The sequence below is a fragment of the Adiantum capillus-veneris genome, chromosome 26 (genome assembly GCF_014529385.1).
Source record: "Adiantum capillus-veneris isolate H3 chromosome 26, ASM1452938v2, whole genome shotgun sequence".
Taxonomy (NCBI): Eukaryota; Viridiplantae; Streptophyta; class Polypodiopsida; order Polypodiales; family Pteridaceae; genus Adiantum; species Adiantum capillus-veneris.
The window spans coordinates 104,760,542-104,777,391 of NC_140956.1; positions in this window are offsets into that span (position 1 = coordinate 104,760,542).

A 16,850-nucleotide genomic window follows, 5' to 3' on the forward strand; every position below is an offset into this window, starting at 1 on the left:
CTTGGCAGCATTGGGGTGTGTTTCCTCACCATTTATAGACAGCCCTCCAAAATGATTGGTAAACAGTGATCACTATTTCTTACAAAATTGCCGAGTAATCAACAATGTTAGGAATAATGATCTTGGTTAACTTTAGTGAATTGATCTACAAGAACCAAAACCGAGCCATGGTCTCTATTTTGGAGATTGAGAGATCCACAATTAATGTTATAGAAATATAACACAGTGTGAAATGCTTCATATGCTACCAAATTCACGTATTTGCATGCTGCCTCTGATCAGCATTTGCTAAACATTAGGGGCCATGATACATAGTGTGCATGCATTTAGCAAAAACAGATTTGAACTTGCATTTTCATGATGTGAAATGCCAATGCTAATGATGGACGTGATGCTCATAGCACACATGAAAGAGGAAAACAAACAGTTCTTAAAAAAAACTAAATACGTCCTATTGCAACCATTTGCAAATCTTGCTAAAACATTTGGGCCATAATAGAATGTGAAACAAAAATCACATCTAGGCGCACACAATGAAACATTTGTTAGGAAATAAGACGTAGTTAAATAGATAATTGAGTAGATTACTTAATGGAGAGAGATAGATTTACATACACGAGATTAAAGAGTAGGTAGAGAGAGAGAGAGAGAGAGAGAGAGAGAGAGAGAGAGAGAGAGTACACACGATATACGTGGTTCACCCAATGTGGGCTACGTCCACGGAAAAGCAGCCACTCAATGGCTTTAGTACTTCAAAACAAGAAGTAGTTTACAAAGGGATTATACCCTTAATGGAGCTTCTGCCTTGCTTCACTCTCACCACCTCACACTCACCTTGTTGCATCAACTTCATACTCTATGAACTGTGTGTAGAAATGGCCTCCTTTTATAGGCCAAAAGGGCTACCCTATCTCATGAGAGGCAGTTATGTGTAGCCGCTTTTGTGTAAATAAGTCCAAATCGGACCCTCCAATCCGCCCATGTGTGGTCGTCTTTGAGAAGACAACTCCGCTTTTGAATTCGGCCATTGACTTTCGACCACCGGCCAACAGACGGTTGTTTTTCGACCGCTTTTCGGCCGTCGTCCGGCCATAATATTCCGACGAAAAGGAATATTTCGATGAGGAAAAAAAAAGAAATATTTCAGCGAAAAGGAATATTCTGTCCCCGAGGCCCCTAAAGTTGTCCTTGATTTTTGGCCGTGAAAATTTTGGTTTCCGGCGAGTGATTTTCCTTCACGCACGATGGCTTCTCCTCATAATGGGGGCCTTACAAATGTGCGCTTTTACCACAGAAAATTACAAGGGTAAATCAGGCTCCATACTTAACAATCTCCCACTTGGAGACTGATCTCCAAACCAAACCTGTGACTGCTTTCCATTCTGGCTTCTTATCCTTGAATGCCGATTGAAGATGAGCAAAAGCTGGATCCACTTCTCCTTGTTGACCACCTTTGTAAACATGTCTGCAGGATTTTCACTTGTATGCACCTTTCCTAACTTTAGTTGTCCCTTTTCCAAAAGAGTGCGTATGAAGTGATATCTCACTTCAATGTGCTTTGTCCTTGAATGAAAGGCTGAGTTCTTCGCAAGATGGATAGCGCTTTGGCTATCACTGTACAAGACACAATTGTCTTGTTTGAATCCAAGCTCTTCTAAGAATCTGTGAAGCCACATAATTTCTTTGTTTGTCTCCATCATTGCTACATACTCTGCTTCCGTGGTAGAAAGTGAGACCACTTTCTGCAGCTTTGAAGCCCAGCTTACTGCTGTGCCTTCAACCGTGAACACATAGCCAATAGTGCTCCTTCGAGTATCTGTGTCACTTGCCATATCTGCATCAACATACCCTTCTAGAAAAATATTAGTTCCTCCAAAATACAAAGCATTTGTTGTTGTCCCTTTTAGATACCTAAGTATCCACTTCACAGTGGGTTGTCCATGAACCGACTCACAACTCCCACTACATGTGCAATGTCTGGCCTTGTCCAGACCATAGCATACATTAGAGAACCTACCACTGCAGCATATGGAACTTTAGAAATATAAGCTATCTCCTCTTGTGTCTTTGGACATATATCCTTCGTTAGTTTAAAGTGACCAGCCAAAGGTGTAGAAACTGGTTTTGCATTTTGCATTGCAAACCTTTCTAGTACCTTCTTGATGTAATCTTCTTGAGATAGCTTTATTGTCTTCTTCGTCCTGTCCCTTGATATTTTCATACCAAGTATCCTCTTTGCAGCCCCTAAATCTTTCTTTGAAAAAGATTTAGACAGCTCCTCTTTTAGGTCTTTGATGTCCTGCATGTTAGCACTTGCAATCAACATGTCATCAACATATAACATTAGGATGATGAATTTCCCATCTCACAAATTCTTCGTGTAGACGCAATGATCCGAGTTGCATCTTGTGAATCCACGATCCAACATCCATCGATCAAACTTCAAGTACCATTGTCTTGATGCTTGCTTTAAACCATACAAGCTCTTCTTTAATCTGCAAACCATTTTCTCCTTACCACGATCCAACATCCATCGATCAAACTTGAAGTACCATTGTCTTGATGCTTGCTTTAAACCATACAAGCTCTTCTTTAATCTGCAAATCATTTACTTTGGTTGAAGCATGTAGATTTCCTCCTCTAAGTCACCGTGAGGGAATGCCGTATTTACATCCATTTGCTCGAGATTTAGATCATGAGCAGCCACAAGGCTTAAGACAAGCTTAATTGAGTTCATTTTTACAAGAGGAGAAAATATTTCATTGAAGTCAATAAATTTCTTTTGAGAAAACCCTTTTACCACAAGCCTAGACTTGTACCTTTTCTTCCCACCTTCTTCTTCCTTCACTTTGTACACCCATTTGTTTTGAAGTGGTCGCTTACCTTTAGGCAACTCAATCAATGTGCATGAAAGCCTCACACCCAAACACTTTGAGAAATGCATAATTCACTGGTTTACCTGTCCATGCCTCTTCTGGAACTCCCCCATCCAATGCCATTGAGGGTGACCGATTGATTAAGTACACAGACGTACTTACACCTTCTGCCCAAAGCTCAAGCGGTAGGCTTGCATGTAGCCGCATGATTCGTGCTCGCTCTATGATTGTCCTGTTCATCCTTTTCGAAATCCTATTTTGTTGAGGTGTCCTTGGGGTTGTCCTTTGCCTCCGAATGCCATTGCTAGAACAAAAGCTTTCAAAAGCTTGGCTGCAATAGTCACCTCCATTGTCGGATCTGAGGCATTTAATCTTGGTACCTGTTTCATTCTCCACAAAGGCTTTCCACCTTTGAAATATGGAAAATACATCGGACTTATTCTTCATGACATAAACCCATGTTTTTCTAATCGCATCCTCTATGAATGTTACATAGTACAATGAGCCACCAAGTGATGGTGTACTTGCAGGACCCCAAACATCAGAATGAACCAACTCAAGTTTTTTATTTTTTCTTTCATTTCCTGATTTTTGAAATTTCACCCTCTTTTGTTTACCATAAACACAATCTTCACAGAACTCTAAGTCCACTTCTTTCAAACCTGGTAGTAGAAGCTTCTTTGTTTGAAGGATTTGCATTCCTTTGGCACTCATATGCCCAAGCTGGTAGTGCCACAACGCACTGTCAACTTCTGTAGTTGCTGCACAAGCTGAAAGTTGCGTGCTAATAGTACACAAGTGTACTGAATTTTTCTCCCTTGGCAACCACCAAAGATCCCTTTGAGATCTTCCACCGTTTGTTTCCGAATGCAATGTTGTGACCTTCATCATCCAATTGTCCTGTAGAGATCATATTTTTGCGAAGAGAAGGAACATGCCTAACATCTTTAAGCTTCCACTCATTTCCATTAGAAGTTTTGACAGAAACTGTACCTTTGCTGACAATCTCACAAGCTTCATCATCTCCCAAGTATACATACCCAAAATTACCTTTGGTGTAATCTTAGAAATGTTGCTTGTGTGGTGTTGCATGGAATGAAGCCCCGGAATCTACTATCCAGGAATTAGACACATTGTCTAATGAGAGAATTAGAGCATCTTGCTCTACTTTACCTGCCACATTGGCCTCCGATGTTGGCTTGTTGTCTTGCGACTCTGTCTCCTTCTTCTTCTTGGACCAGCAATCCTTCTTGACGTGGCCCTTCTTGCCGCAGTTCCAACATTCAAGAACTGACTTTGTGCGTGACTTGCTCCGCCTTGAGCGATCACGACCCTTTTGGTTTTTGAACGTCTCCTTAGGCCTTCCTCTTGTTTCTACTGACAGTGCAGCACTTGATGATTCTCCTGTGCTTCTCCTTCGTATTTCCTCGCTTAGGAGAACACCCACAACATCATCAAACTTAAGAGTATTTGTGCCAGAAATAGAATTACTTACAGCCATCACAAGGCTGTCCCAACTATCCGGTAGAGATGATAGTATAAGGAGAGCTCGCATTTCGTCATCGAAATTGATTTTCATCGATCGAAGTTGACTTATGTTTGTGTTAAAGTCATTTAGGTGTTCTGCAACTGAACCATTCTCTGCCATCTTTAGATTGAACAAGCGCTTCATAAGAAATACCTTATTGGATGGCGATGGTTTTTCGTAGAAGTCGTCAAGTGACTTCATCAAGTCCTCCGTGGTCTTCATCTCCGAAACATTGAAGGCCACCGTTGACGCTAAGCTTAACCGGATTGTTCCCAGTGCCTTTCGATCAAGGACAATCCATGCTTCATCTGCCATCGTTGCGGGCTTCTTTGCAAGACCGCCTAGTGGAAAATAGAGGTCCTTCTGGTAGAGGTAGTCTTCAATCTGCATCTTCCAATGTTGGTAGTTTTTACGGTTGAACTTCTCAATCTTGAGCTTCCCTTCCTCCGCCATAACTCCCACTCAATTCAAGGAATCCTTTCCTTGGGATAATTTAGCTACGAGCAAACCTTGCTCTGATACCAGTTGTTAGGAAATAAGATGTAGCTAAATAGATAATTGAGTAGATTACTTAATGGAGAGAGACAGATTTACATACACGAGATTATAGAGTAGAGAGAGAGAGAGAGAGAGAGCACACGATATACGTGGTTCACCCAATGTGGGCTATGTCCACGGGAAAGCAGCCACTCAATGGCTTTAGTACTTCAAAACAAGAAGTAGTTTACAAAGGGATTATACCCTTAATGGAGCTCCCGCCTTGCTTCACTCTCACCACCTCACACTCACCTTGTTGCATCAACTTCACACTCTATGAAATGTGTGTAGAAATGGCCTCCTTTTATAGGCCAAAAGGGCTGCCCTCTCTCATGAGAGGCAGCCATGTGTAGCCACCTTTGTGTAGATAAGTCCAAATCAGACCCTCCAATCCGCCCATGTGTGGCCGCCCTTGAGAAGACAAGTCCGCTTTTGAATTCGGCCACCGGCCCACCGGCCATTGATTTCCGACCACCGGCCACCGGCCATCGGCCAACCGACGGTTGTTTTTTGATCGCTTTCCGGCCGCTGTCCGGCCATAATATTCCGACGAAAAGGAATATTCCGACGAGGGGAAAAAAGGAATATTCCACCCCCGAGGCCTCTAAAGTTGCCCCTGATTTTTGGCCGTGAAAATTTTGGTTTCCGATGAGTGATTGTCCTTCACGCATGATGGCTTCTTCTCATAATGGGGGCCTTACAAATGTGCGCTTTTACCACAGAAATTTACAAGGGTAAATTAGGCTCCATACTTAACAACATTTTCATTAACAATACATAGCCGTGCTATGAACATAAACAACCATTCGTTAATGTTGTCTAGTAGCACTTGTGACCTTAACAAGTCTTTCTAAGTACTCGATAATTTTTGTCACCTTTTGGGGTTATATTGATTAACTTATCTAGTCTTTTTTTTTTCTAGTCTAATGGCAGAGCTGATTCCAATAAAATTGTTCTTGATACAACGTGCACATAATGGTCTAACAAACGGATCTGAGAGCGTCATCATCCCCTCGTTTTGGAGGTAAGTCCATACGGATGTCATCGATAAACACATCTTATAATCCATTTAGAAAACTAGACAAGTCCAATTCTTCTTGATTCCTAACATTTTGCTTTGTTAAAACATTAGCATCATTTAGAGACTTTTTGACAAAAATCATGTATGCAGAATCTGAGCTTTTCGTTGACTTATCAAAAGCAGGGGAATTTACAAGTGGACTAGTATGACCGGACTCACTAGCATCTATATACATGGTCTTTCCCTGTAGGTGAAGTAGATTCTCCTTTCAAAGAACTTCATGTTGGCAGCCATGCGGCTGAACCATGGTCTCCCTAGGATAACATCCTCATGTTGGAGAGGAGAGATGAAAAAGTCTTCTTTGTCGACGTAGCTTTGGACATGAAGCTTCAACTTCCCAATCAAGGGAGTAACGGAGGTTGCTGTCCCTTGAAAGCTCCATCGATAGTTACAATATCTCCCATCTCGAAAGCTTGATTGCCCAACTTAGTGGCCAACTCCGTTGATATGAAGTTGTGAGTAGAGCTAGGGTCAAACAGGATGAAGGCATCTTACCTTTCCCCAATCATAGGAGAGAGGCGATCCTTTGCAATGAGTATCCTTTTTTGGAGCTTTGATCGTCAAAGCTCTAGGAGTCTCATTGCAGGCATTTCTTTTGGGGCAAGAACGATAGCTGCGCCCCACACTTAAAACATTTTGTGGTCCTTATGAAAAGCTTCTAGATCTTCAAGAGAGAGTTTATTTTTACCTTTGTAAACTCTCTTCTTCTTGGACACCGATTGCTGTTGTTGGAATTACCTTGAAAAGAATTTTGGACATTGTTTTTCCCCTTTGCATCACTTTTGTCTTTACTTTCCATGGGCTTGGCATTCCTTCTAGCCCATTTTTGGAAATTGATGCGCGAAGCAACCATAGTGTGGTGGATTACTTTGGTAATAGAACTAGGCCGTTGAGAGTTGACATACTTGGCCATTTCTTTAGGTAATCCCGCACAAAAGTGCTACTTTTGCTTGACAAAGTCTATCTTTTGAAAGATAGTAGCCTTGAGATGTAAATCCCAAAACTTGTTCACATATTTGTGGATAGACTCGTTGGAGAGTAGCTTCAAACTTTGCCATTCGGTAAGCACTTTGTCCTTTGCATCGCTTGCAAGGAATTGCTTTCTGATGGAAACTCATAGAGTTTTCCATGTCTTTGGGGCTTCTCCGTTGCCACAAAGGCTAGCCCACCATTGACAAGCAGATTTCTGGAAGTGCATAGCTACGTGGCCTAGCTTGGAGGACTCCGTGAATCCCTCGTCTCCAAAGGCCGCATCAAATTGTTGGACGAAGGCCAATACTTTGTCGATAGCACCAAAGGTGCCATCATAGGTGAGAAAAGAAATACTCTTTCCTCCCTCTTTGCATTTCTTGAGCTTTTGGGACCTTCTCCACGCAGGGTAGGATTTTGCGATGTCCTCTCCTCTTGTATTCTCTAGGAGAATATCCACTGCTATCTTCGGAAGAGGAGGAAGGTGAAGAAGAAGAAGAAGAGGGTGACCTCTTTCTTATTTTTTTCTTCCTTTGTTTCCTTTATTCCCTTTCAGAGTGACGAGGAGAAGGACTATGGGTAGACCGTTTCCTCTTGGGAGGAGTTGGCGACCGTCTAGACTGTTGTCTTCGTGGAGCCACATCTTCAGAGGAACTTAGGGATTTGCTTCTTTCTCGTTCTTTGGATTCCTCTTCTCTTATGGGAGAGAGTCTTCTTTTGGGAGTCTTATCAAGAGGCCTCCTAAGCTCTCTCTCCTCATGGAGAGGAAGGAAAATCCCATAAGCACAAAGTTGTTGATGAGTAACTTCGGCTTGCAAAGCAGGGTTACCCATAGCTTGCTGCAACCTAGTAACAAGGTAATTAACAAACATGGGGTCATCATCATTAGCATCTTCATGTGAAAAATCAAAGTTATCAATGTTCATTCTAGTCTCTTGGTTATCTTCAATCATGCTAATTAAACTTATGTATAGATTACTTTGTGCTTTGGTATCCTCAAAAACCTTAGTCGCTACTCTTATTTACCTTTGAAAATTAGTTCTCAAGCAGCCACACCCATGGTTTAGAGTCTATTGATTACAAAGACTAGTGGAGAGGGTCTAAGCCAAAGGCAAGCCACGAGAGACTCCATTATTAAGACTATAGTTCCCAATGGTGTACCTCGAACTAAGTCCTTCTCAAGCAAGATAATAGATCCCTGTCCCACTTACCCTATTGCAATGAACATCAACCTTTCATGGAAAATTTAAAGAACTCTCTTCTTAAGCAAGAAAAGAGAAACCAATACCTCTGATATCAATGTAATGGAAATGGCCTAGGACTTTGAGAATAGCAGAATTAAGAGAATTAGAGTGAGCATTTTCATGAGAATACTTTGAGAAAATAGAGGTTGAACTTATTTAGCGGTAGCAACATAACCCTTATACTTACTTAACTTGGCATGAACAATACTTTTGCAAGAGAGAGAATTAGAGAACATGACAACAGTTGAGGAACGGATTTATGTGGAGCCGGCTCCCCCTCCAATAGGCTTTTCTATTATAGATTCTCCCATCAAGAGAGACTTGGTACAATACAATCTTTGTTTTCCTTGTGACCTAGGTGATGCAATGAAGATGGAAAGCTTCATGCATCACGAGAATAACATAATCTTGTAAAAAGAATTAACCATCCCCGGCCTCAGTCCCAAGGCCTCAAACACCTTTGAAGGTGTAGAGAGCTAGTGATGAATGAAGGTAGGGAAGAGGAAGAAGAAGTAACATACGAGAAAGAGATAGTTCCTCACTTATCATTACTCTTCTTACATATCATAGCATAATAGCATAATTATGATGATGAAGAAGATGGCAAGCTTAAGCATTGGAACATGGCTCTTGGTTGGATTTTCATTCCATAGCCAAGAGTGTTGGTGAACGCTCTCAACTTCTCAACAATCTTGGAGAAGGAGATGGAGCCCTTGCACTTTTCACTTCACACAATGAGTGTCTGTGTGTGTGTGTGTGGGACCCGGCAAGCTAGCCCCTAGCTTACTTGGTCGACCCCCCCTTCTAGCTCATGAGAGAATTTTATTGGACCCGTACAAGCTTAGCCAATCGCATGCTTTAGTTAAATCAAGCAACCATGCTAGCATTGGGACAAGTGTCCCCCTTTCCCCTTTGAGAGAGAGGACTTGACAAATACATAAACAATTCATTAAATTAGCCAAATTATCATTGGACCCCTTGAGAGGCCAACCAATAGGCTTTAGGCACACCATGAGGGAAACATGGAGAGGAACTTGACAAGTGTCCTTGTTGCTTCTATAGACCAAGATTGCCTTGTGTGAGGGTGTGTGTGTTCTCTCTCATGCTCCTACAATGAGGGCTCGCCTCCCCTTGAGTAGGGATCTTGTTGACTTTTGGGAACACCTTGAACCCCTTAAGCACCTTAGTCATGGAGCACCATAGAACCTTAGTGTTTAATCACCTCACGCACCTTAGTCAGCAAGAACGACAAGCACCTCAAGCTTGGGCCGAGTTCTCACTTCAAGCACAACCCTAGCTTTCTTAAGGTCAAAGGACTTTTAACACGAACCTTTGGAGGGCTTTTAATGAAGCTAACCACCCTGAGGTCTTTAAGCTCCATTAGCTAGCCTTACTCTTTGACAAACCATCTCTCATTTGGACCCCTTTAACCTTGGCCCCTCGTTGAGATAAATCAATAAGCACATGTTTATATTCTAGCCCTTGTTCCCGTTTATTCTCCTATATTAAATGATCAATTTAATATGAGGATGCCTCTGATGATACATGTATAGATTGTTCCAAGGTTCTTCACGATGGCTATGAAGCTAAAGGGGGTGATGATACTAAATCATCACTGTTACTACAAAAATAATGCAAATCTCTTCATTTTCTTGGGCAATATGCCAACTTTGGTTGGATTTGGATATTATTTCTAATGATACTTATGTCAGTGATGTTTTGGTTGCTAGTAAAAGAGAGTCAGTTCTCTTTAATGCTTGCCAGTAACAAGCTTAATTTTTCAAAAGTTTATGAGATGTGGGTGTTGCACTATGATTCAGGTGAAGCTCTAGTATATTGTGGGGCCCATCAATGCTATGTACTCTCAATGGTGTTTGATTCAAGAGATATTAAGGATCTTAAATGGAAAGTTCAATATGAATGGGTACTTTTGAATATGCATAGTGGTTGCATGTTATTTGATCCAGGAATAACATATTTGCACTAGAAATTCTTGAAGGTGCCTGATACAGGAAATGCTTGAAGGTGCCTGATACAGGAAATGTATGCTCATGTCCTATTATGATGCTCAGGAAATGTATGCTCATGTCCTATTATGATGTTTGGGAAATTCCTTATCATCCCATTTGATCCTAGGGGCTACTAAAGTACATGCTGCAGATTCAAAGGACATGAGTTATTTTCTTGTAGTAGCAGGTTACTTGGTAGTAGATTTTGCATTCAGATGTATGCTAAGTAGGAAGATTTTTTGGTTTTGTGATCAATATGCTTACATGGATAGCTTCCATTTGACTTCTTTGGACAATTGATGAAGTATCTTCACATCTTTTAAGTTGGTTCCGTTGTAGGAACTTGAAGTAAAGGACTTGACGGCCATTCCGTGTGTAGATAGACTAAGGCATACTTGAGCTTGACAGAGTTCCCTAAATCGAGCTTGATGGTCAAGCCATGTGCAAAATTAAACGGAGCACTTGAGTCTGGTGGGGTTCACTAAATAGGTTTTCCTTAATTGAGGGTGTTGGAGATACGACGAATATGGTTCAAAGATTTGTGATGGGCAATTGCCAAATGATAAAGCTAGACAATTGGTTACAGGGTTTAAAACTTATGTTTATTTTGCATGTACTTACTAATTATGTGAGCTTGATGATGGCAAGAAGCTTAAGTGCTTATAGCAGATGTAGATTGAAGATCGGTTGACACAGACCGGAGGCTCTGCGGATTTAGAGGGGGTGGATGTCGTGCAGCTCTGCTTCCATGGTGGAAAAAAGAGCATAACGATTCATATTGTGCTTAATTGAAGTCTACATGATTACTGATCAGTGATCAAGGCTTGATAATGGGCTAGCTCAATGCTAAATGTATGCCACATGCGGCTTTAAAGGGCCAAAACTATGTTATTGATGCTAAAAGTGAGTATGTTTGAAGCTGTCAGATTTGGAAGCTTATGGACTGGTACTACAGTACTCAAAGTACTCTACAAGCCTGTCTTTATGTGTAACCAACCTAAATGGGATTTGAGCTTGATCATGGGAAACAAATTTAGCCTTTAAAGCTTCATCCATAGTCTCCTTAGGAAAACAATCCTTCAAAGTCCCAACATTCATTAGAACTGTAGGAGTCACCTCCTCATGCATCCCATGTATAAGCATAGAAGTAGAATCCCCATGGATAACATGTTCACAACCAAAAGATCTAGGCAATCTTCAAACTCATCTACATCCATGCTACTTAACAACCCATCATAACACTAAAAAGGTTCTTCTGGCACCCCCTCTGAAGGGGTACATGCATAAGAAAGCTCTTCTATACTGTTATAATCATCTCTTTCGGATCTAGCCAAGAAACCATTAATTATGGCATCTTCTTCTATAATAACAACACTTGTAAACATATTATTAGTAGCAACCATAGACTCATCGGCATTCTCAGGCTCATCCTGTTTTGGCTCCGCAATCTCTATCGCTTCATCAGCTGTTGTATATGAAATAACTTAATACAATCATCTGCAACAAACATGTTGTCCTGCTCGGCTATAGTGCTGACAGATCCATTAGTATCCTGTAGAGGCTCATCTTCTTGATGAAGTCCTTGAAAACATCCCATGCCAAGGTCAATTGCTTATGAATCACTCATTGTACAGTCTACGTCCTGTGAAGCTAAATCTTCTACTTCCAAAGCTGTATTTACTTTGGCTTTTCTTCTTGCAAAAATGTGTTCCTAAAATTCATCATAGTTGAGGAACTGCATTTGATCCCCTTCACCTTTATTGAAGGCTTCGTTTAGTAATATGCTTCATTGTCAATTCAATAAACCTTGAGCTTTTGTGAACAAATCCATTTGCAAAATAGTCCCACTATGTGGGATATATTTTTGCCAGACCTCAACCTTTATCTTTAAACTCAGAGATTACAACTTCTTCAAAAGCTGCAATCATTCCGATTTTCCAAAACTCCTCGGTTCTTCATATTTGCTTTATAGCATGCAAGGAGACCATCTGGATCATGCCCTTGATAAACACCACACTATTCCTGTGCGGCTTCAAGTGCCATCTCCATCGCATCATCAATTTGATTTTTCATGTTCATGGCTTTCACTTCGACCAAACATCCCTAAACTAATTACAACTTTTTTGGCAAATTTGCAACTGTTCAGTTCCCATCAAATCCTTTTGAATTGAAAACTTCATCAATTGTTTTGGCATCTCCATCTTCACCTCCCACCCCGACTCGTTTTGCATCCGGTTAACGAAGAATGTCGGGGGATATGTGTTCGAAACATGAGTCGGGAAGGCACAGGGCCCCTGGCTATGGAGAGAGAGAGAGAGAGAGAGAGAGAGAGAGAGAGAGAGAGAGAGAGAGAGAGAGAGAGAGAGAGAGAGAGAGAGAGAGAGAGAGAGAACAACAGACGCAATCAATGTAGACGAAGTTTAAACACTTGAATATGACAGCTTGAACAAAATTCTGAAGCTTGATTACCCAAAGTGGATTGTTAATAGCACCGCTACTTAAATTAAATGTTAATTGAGGAGTTTAAGCTCCTTACAATGGTTTAACCTGACTTAATTCAGGTGATAATAGAGAAAAAAAAAACGTCAGTAATCTCGATGATGATAATGTTCACGATGATGATGCTTTCCCTTGCCTTAGTTGGCCTCAAGAACTCTTCTCCTCCTTGCTTAATCGAGAGTGAGAGTGACAGAGAGATCTCCTCGATCGAGAGTGAGAACGAGAGAGAGATCTCAATCGACTTTCTTTTTTTCTTGATCTAGAGTGAGATCAAGAGAGAGATCTCAATCCCTTTGCGTTGCTTGGCTTCTTGTTTGTTGCTCCCCTTCTTTCATGCTTATCCCCTTGCCCTTCACGTTCCTTTTCTTCATGCAATTTCTCCCTCTTAAATTAGCCCCCTACATGTGTTTATTCTCTGTGTATTAGGGTAGTTAGTTTTCTGTGTGCAGTAAGTAGGAAGTAGATTAGTGAGAGTTAATAGAGTGTGTTAGTGTGTAACAGTAGGTGTATTAGTTAGAAGTAGGTAGATAGAGTGTGTGTGTGCTCTCGCGCAGGCCGCGGCGACCTTATCCTTAAAATTTTTTTTAAAAAAAAATTAAAATTTTTTAAAAAAAATAAAATAAAAAATTTAAAGGTAGGACCGGGATCGGGAATATCTCCCAGACCCAAGCCCAAGCTCACACTCAGGCCTAGGCCTCAGTCGCCTTTAAAAAAAGAAAAACGAATTTTAGCTTCACACGTAGCTAAAAATCGATTTTTCGAGGACCAACGGAACGTCAGATGCCCGAAAATTGTGCTGTAAAGCACACAGCGACCCTCTAAGTGATACGCTCATTTCAAGCTATCACACATGTTAATAAAAAAAAATCAAACATTAAAAAACATTAAAAAAGAATTAAAAACGTAAAAAACATCAGTGAAAACGGACGCTTAAAAAAGGTAAGCGGTTAACCTTCAAGGTTATTCGCCGACATTTGTAGGGTGCCAAAGGCATATGCATCTGCGCTCTGGTCGTGTGCTAGAGACGGAGCAACTAGAGAGAATTTCGACTTACGCGAGTTCTCAATATCCACCTACTTTAGGTTCCGGACCCTCGGTGGGGACCCAAGGTAGTACAAACCAAGACCCGAACATAGTGGCTAGTGACTCTTCCTCTGACTACGACGTCATGGAGGGTTTCCCAATGCCTAATCCCGATAGCTCGAGCCAAGACATGCATGCCATGGGTCCTCGGTCCGGGCCGAGTGTGCTTAGCCGCTTGAAGGAAACCTTTAGTAGAGCCACTCGCTTTGAACATGGACCTAATGATGTAAAAGAAGGGGGTGAGGAAGTAAATTCTCCATTCGTGACAAACGTAGACCCTATACCGTTAGAGAATGTGCACGTGAATACTTCATTCACTACACCTCCTGACTCTTCAGAGTTATTTCCCTCCGAGGTCATATTACCCGATGGTAGAAGCCTTGCCGAAGTGCAAGAGGTTGAGCGATATATCCTTGCAGCGAGGGAAAAGGAAGCCGAGAGCTTACGTAAGGCGGAGCAACGACGAGAGTTAAAAGAGAAAGCTCCTATGTCAATATCCTTACTAAGAGAGCAATCAAGTGCTCCTGATTTAGCAACCGCTAAGGGCCAACCCCTAGAAAGCAACATTGCATCTAGCTCAAAGGACACCCCTAGCACCTCAATCCTAGATGGAGTGTTCTTAAATGAGAACTGGGAGTACGAATTACAAACAGAGACTCTGACCGACCTATACACAGGTCACACCTATCACGTGGGTTGGTTAGATGTCCTACAATCCACAATGGGTGCTACTAGTGTAGAAGATCAACAACAAAGAGTTTGTGAGGTCATCCATAGGGTCATTGAGTTAGAGAGACAGAACAAGGGGATCAACATGCCTTCAACGGGTCTCATGAGATTCTTGGATACAGGGAAGGCTAAACAACGGACCTTATCGCAAATGGAGATTCCCTCGGTGAGTCCGATGGATCCCCCATATGTTGTTTCTCTAGGGGTCTCAGTGCAATCTGAGCCCACAAGTGATAGCTTTACCTTTCCAAGTCTAGCTCATCTTTCCCTTGATGACACCACGTCTACCATGCCTACCCCAATGATGGGCATGCCGAGAAACACGCCATGGACCTCATTTGTTAGTAAAGCACCACTACATGGTAGCTCAATGCCTGTAATAGTACCTACAAGTGTGTACCAATCGTATGCACCTATGGGTCATCCCACTCATGTAGTCCCTACCCCTCCCATTGTTTCAACTACCTATGCTCCACAACCACAATACACAAGTTCTTATTTCCATGGGACTATACCGGCTAGCATTAGCATGTCACATCCGACGTCTGCTATGCCTAGGGCCACCCATATGAACTATGGATCACCACATGGCACAACATCGTACCCAACGTGGAACCCAAGGGTTTCCTATGCGCAAAGCCCAATGCCAATACCTACTCCACATGTAGTCTCTGGAGCGCCTTCACCCACGGTGCTTGCTCATTTAGGTGACTTGGCAACATTTTCTCAAGCTATCGGTCGATCTATTGCTGAGAATATGCGTTGCGCGCCTGATAGAGAGCCTAGAAGTAAGGCAGTACAAATAGCCAAGCTCACACAAAAATTTAGTGGAGACGGGGGTGTGAGAAAGCATATCGAAGTGTTTGAACAAATATGTGATTCTCTAGGAGAACACAATGACCTACATAAGAGCAATGCTTTAAGCCTAACCTTAAGTGGAAAGGCTGGGGATTGGTATAGAACCCTAAGGGTGGAAGAAAAAACGATTTACCCTACTCTTAGGAGACTGTTCTTAAAAGAATATATACGAGAGGGAGTGCTTTGGGGTGTAGCCTCTTAGCTCGAGAAAGCCCAACGAGAGGAAGGAGAGTCGGTGAGAGACTTTATAAGTCGTTTGAAGCATTTGAATTCTCGTTGTAATCCAAATCAGTGCTTCAACAATAACCAATTGCTTGATAGATTCATTAGGGGATTACGACATGAGGATATCTACAATGGCCTAATCATTAGAGGTATCACCACTTGGGAAGCAGTCACCAGGAATGCGATCCAATTGGAGGATAATTTAATGATTGAAGGAGAAAGAGTGTCTGTTGAGTCTAAATCTATTAGCTCACAAGCATCAGGGCATCAGCCAATGACCCTAAAGCCTATTGCTAAGGGGCCAAAGATATCTAAGATGACTTTAGCAGATCTCGCCAAGGCTATTCAAGAGAGTCTTAGGGATAATCGTGCTCCGCAAAACAATCATATGTATCCAAGAAGGGACCAGCAATGGTGCTCAGTATGCTATGGACCACATAGTACCAGTGAATGCCCTACTTTTAGAGTAAAATTCAATGGGAACTGCAATGCATGTGGAAGGTATGGTCATCAAGCTAAGGATTGCATAGTATTTAAGCGCGCAATGGCCAATAGACCAACCTTAGCATGGACAGACACACCTCGAGTGCCTGCATTGATGCCAGCCCCACCTCTTGAACAAACAGCACAACACATGGTCCCTAGGGCCCAAAATGTTGTGCAAACAACACCCTTACCACCTCCAGTGCTAGGACCGCAACGAACACATCCGAGAATCACTTCTGTGAATCAAGTGGGTTGTGAGTCATCTATTTCTTGTTTGTAAGGCTGTGAGGAAGACATGGAGGACTATTGGGACAAGTCAAACTTGTATATCAAGTAGCTGCTCTTGCGACAAGAGGCCAAAATATCAATTACATTGCTAAGAGCCCGCCTCATCAATGCTATGAGTGTGGAGGTCCACATCGTGTAGCCGAGTGTCCTATTAGGCTACAAAAGAACGCCACACTAATGCAAACCAATCAAGCGAGCATGTCTACAATGCCGATACTCATGTGTAATCGCTGTGGCATAGACCATTTGATTGCCCAATGTCCAAATAATCCAAATGCACCGAAGATCACGCCATTAAACTTGATTGAAGTTACCGAGGAGCGATCACCAAGTACACCCGTGGTACCAGTAAAAGTACTCACAAGATCGATGCTCCAGAAACAAAATTATATTCTTGAGGAAAGAGACACGGCATCAATTGCCCAATCTCATAAAAAG